This window comes from Cyanistes caeruleus, chromosome 3, assembly GCF_971803275.1.
Source record: "Cyanistes caeruleus chromosome 3, bCyaCae1.hap1.1, whole genome shotgun sequence".
Taxonomy (NCBI): Eukaryota; Metazoa; Chordata; class Aves; order Passeriformes; family Paridae; genus Cyanistes; species Cyanistes caeruleus.
In genome coordinates, this window is record NC_141703.1 from 120469352 (window position 1) to 120474351 (window position 5000).

Genomic DNA, 5000 nt, shown 5'->3' on the forward strand with positions numbered 1-5000 from the left:
ATAGATATTAAAAACATTTAAAACAAGGGTTTAATTGTTTTTTATTTGGTTAGGGGCTTAGAGGCAGGGCTTTTAAATGATTAATATAGAAATGAAAATATACACATCTATAATAAAGAAATGTATATAGGGTGATAGATAGGAAGATATATAGATAGGGAGATATATAGATAAAGAGATAGATAGGGGGATAAATAGATAGATAGATACATAGATACATAGATACATAGATACATAGATACATAGATAGATGGAGCCATAAAAGAAGAAATGAATACCAGTAATCCAAATCTGGACAAGTAAATTAATGATCTATATGAAAACTATATGGATAGATGGTGATCTACTTTAATATCTGTTATGAATTGTATCTGTGTGTACAAATATAAAAGATCAATATTATAGAAATAGATATTAAAAACATTTAAAACAAGGGTTTAATGGTTTTTTATTTGGTTAGAGGCTTAGAGGCAGGGCTTTTAAATGATTAATATAGAAATGAAAATATACACATCTCTAATAAAGAAATGTATATAAGGTGATAGATAGGGAGATATATAGATAGGGAGATATATAGACAGGGAGATAGATAGGGGGATAGATAGATGGATAGATAGATAGATAGATAGATAGATAGATAGATAGATAGATAGATGGATGGATGGATAGATAGATAGATAGATAGATAGATAGATAGATAGATAGATAGATAGATAGATAGATAGATAGATAGATAGATAGAGCTATAAAAGAAGAAATGAATACCAGTAATCCAAATCTGGACAAGTAAATTAATGATCAGTATGAAAACTATAGGGATAGATGGTGATCTACTTTAATATCTTTTATGCATTGTATCTGTGTGTACAAATATAAAAGATCAATATTATAGAAATAGATATTAAAAACATTTAAAACAAGGGTTTAATTGTTTTTTATTTGGTTAGAGGCTTAGAGGCAGGGCTTTTAAATGGTTAATATAGAAATGAAAATATACACATCTATAATAAAGAAATAAATAAAGGGAGATATATCTATGTATAAATTGAAATAAAAACCAAAAAAAACCCCAAGTTATCTAAAACTAGACAAGTAGATTAATATTCAATTTGAAAAATATATGGATAGACGTTCATATATTTTTATATTGATTATGCATTTTATCTATGTTTATAAATATAGCTCAATATGATAGAAATAAATATTAATTACATTTAAGTGAAGGTGTATTTTGTATTTATTTGGTTAGAGGCAGGGCTTGCTAAGTTTCGATGGGGGGTGGGTTTTGGGACGTACCTCGGAGAAGAATTTTTGGAAGGGGGTTGCACACGTGCTTTCTTGCCTCGCTTCTCTGCACGTGCAGGGGCGCCCCCCCGCCCGCCCCGGGCTGAGCTCTGCGGCAGTGCTGCCTCCTTGTGGGCACAGAGCGGTACTGCAGCTGTGCGCCGAGCTGGGCGGGGCGGGGCCGAGCGGGGGCCGAGCAGGGCCGAGCCGAGCCGAAGCGGGCGGGGCCGAACCGAGCCGAAGCGGGACGGAAAGAGCCGAGCCGAAACGGGCCGGAAAGAGCCGAACCGAGCCGAGCCGCGTCTGCCCACCCCCCCTCCGGAGCCGGCCGGGAGGACCCCGGCAGAGGCGTTGACTCCAATGCCTGCCGCCGCAGGCGCGGCCGCCGCCCAGCTACGGAGCCGCTGAGCCCCGCCGCCATCGTCCTCGCCCCGGGAAAGGCGGCGGACAATCGGGCGGAGTGCTCGGAGTCGGTCGGCGTCGGCAGGTTTTTCGTTCAGGCAAGTAAGTTAGACAGACGCGCTGAGAGCAGCGGGGGCCTAAATTGTGCCACAACAAAGATGGCCGCTCTGCCGGAAGTGGCTTCAGCCACAACAAAGATGGCGGCGAGGAAGGGCGGAAGTGACGTCACGCCACGCACAAGATGGCTGCCCGGTCGTGGCCGGCTTGACCTTTCAAGGATGGCGGCCAAAAAGGCGGGAAAATGGAAGGACCCCGGGCGGTGGGTGCGTGCGATTGACTGCCTGACAAACACCACGGCGCCGACGCCGCTCCGGCGCAATTTTCCGCGGCTTTTCTGGCCGTGCGGACACGGGCTGTGCGCTCGGCGGCGCCGGGGCCGGGCGCCAGCAGGTCAGGCGCCGACAGGCAGCGGTGAAGACGCCTCACTCTGCCGGGGTCCTAGCCGCGGCCGCGTTCTGGGGCTTCTGGCACTCGCGACGACCCGTACCTCGCCGCGGCTCCTTTCACTCGGCACCCCTATTTACTTAAATGCTTGACATTTAAATCAATAATATAGAAATGGAAATATTCACATCTACAATAAAGAAATGAATATAGGGAGATAGATAGATAGATAGATAGATAGATAGATAGACAGAGAGAGAGAGAGAGAGACAGAGAGAGAGAGAGATAGCCATAAAAAAGAAATAAACACAAATTATCTATATCTAGACAAGCTGATTAATATTCAATATGAAAAATATACGGATAGATGGTAATGTATTTTAATATCTGTTGTGCATTATATCTCTGTGTGTATAAATAAAGAAAATCAGTATTATAGAAATAGATATTATAAATCTTTCAATCAAGGGAATTACTGGTTTTTATTTGGTTACAGGCATGGCATTTAAATGAATAATATAGAAATGAAAATATACACATCTACAATAAAGAAATAGGTATAAGGAGATATATATATAGAGAGAGAGAGAGCCATAAAAAACAAATAAATACAGATAATCTAAATCTCAAAAAGTTGATTAATATTCAGCATGAAAACTATATGGATAGATGCTAATATAATATATTTTAATATCAGTTATGTCTGATATCTATGTGTATAGATAAAGAAGATCAATATGATAGAAATAAATATTACAAATATTTAAATGTAGGGGCTTTTTGTTATTTATTTGGATAGAGGCATGGCATATAAATGAATAATATAGAAATGAAAATATAGACATCTATAATAACGAAATGTATATAGGGTGATAGATAGATAGAGAGATAGATAGATAGATAGATAGATAGATAGATAGATAGATAGATGGAGCCATAAAAGAAGAAATGAATACCAGTGATCCAAATCTGGAAAAGTAAATTAATGATCAGTATGAAAACTATATAGATAGATGGTATTGTACTTTAATATCTGTTATGCATTATATCTGTGTGTATAAATATAGAAGGTCAATATTATAGAAAAATATATTAATTTTTTTATACAAGGGGCTTTTTTTATTTCATTAAAGGCATGGCATTTAAATGAATAATATAGAAATGAAAATATACACATCTATAAGAAAGAAATATATGTAGTGAGATAGAGAGATAGATAGATAGATAGATAGATAGATAGATAGATAGATAGATAGAGCTATAAAAGAAGAAATGAATACCAGTAATCCAAATCTGGACAAGTAAATTAATGATCAGTATGAAAACTATAGGGATAGATGGTGATGTACTTTAATATCTGTTATGCATTGTATCTGTGTGTACAAATATAAAAGATCAATATTATAGAAATAGATATTAAAAACATTTAAAACAAGGGTTTAATTGTTTTTTATTTGGTTAGGGGCTTAGAGGCAGGGCTTTTAAATGATTAATATAGAAATGAAAATATACACATCTATAATAAAGAAATGTATATAGGGTGATAGATAGGAAGATATATAGATAGGGAGATATATAGATAAAGAGATAGATAGGGGGATAAATAGATAGATAGATAGATAGATAGATAGATAGATAGATAGATAGATAGATAGATACATAGATACATAGATAGATAGATACATAGATACATAGATACATAGATACATAGATACATAGATAGATGGAGCCATAAAAGAAGAAATGAATACCAGTAATCCAAATCTGGACAAGTAAATTAATGATCAATATGAAAACTATAGGGATAGATGGTGATCTACTTTAATATCTGTTATGCATTGTATCTGTGTGTACAAATATAAAAGATCAATAATATAGAAATAGATATTAAAAACATTTAAAACAAGGGTTTAATTGTTTTTTATTTGGTTAGGGGCTTAGAGGCAGGGCTTTTAAATGATTAATATAGAAATGAAAATATACACATCTATAATAAAGAAATGTATATAGGGTGATAGATAGGGAGATATATAGATAGGGAGATAGATAGGGGGATAGATAGATAGATAGATAGATAGATAGATAGACAGAGAGAGAGAGAGACAGAGGGAGAGAGAGATAGCCATAAAAAAGAAATAAACACAAATTATCTATATCTAGACAAGCTGATTAATATTCAATATGAAAAATATACGGATAGATGGTAATGTATTTTAATATCTGTTGTGCATTATATCTCTGTGTGTATAAATAAAGAAAATCAGTATTATAGAAATAGATATTATAAATCTTTCAATCAAGGGAATTACTGGTTTTTATTTGGTTACAGGCATGGCATTTAAATGAATAATATAGAAATGAAAATATACACATCTACAATAAAGAAATAGGTATAGGGAGATATATATATAGAGAGAGAGAGAGAGCCATAAAAAACAAATAAATACAGATAATCTAAATCTCGAAAAGTTGATTAATATTCAGTATGAAAACTATATGGATAGATGCTAATATAATATATTTTAATATCAGTTATGTCTGATATCTATGTGTATAGATAAAGAAGATCAATATGATAGAAATAAATATTACAAATATTTAAATGTAGGGGCTTTTTGTTATTTATTTGGATAGAGGCATGGCATATAAATGAATAATATAGAAATGAAAATATAAACATCTATAATAAAGAAATGTATATAGGGTGATAGATAGATAGATAGATAGATAGATAGATAGATAGATAGATAGATAGATAGATGGAGCCATAAAAGAAGAAATGAATACCAGTGATCCAAATCTGGAAAAGTAAATTAATGACCAGTATGAAAACTATATAGATAGATGGTATTGTACTTTAATATCTGTTA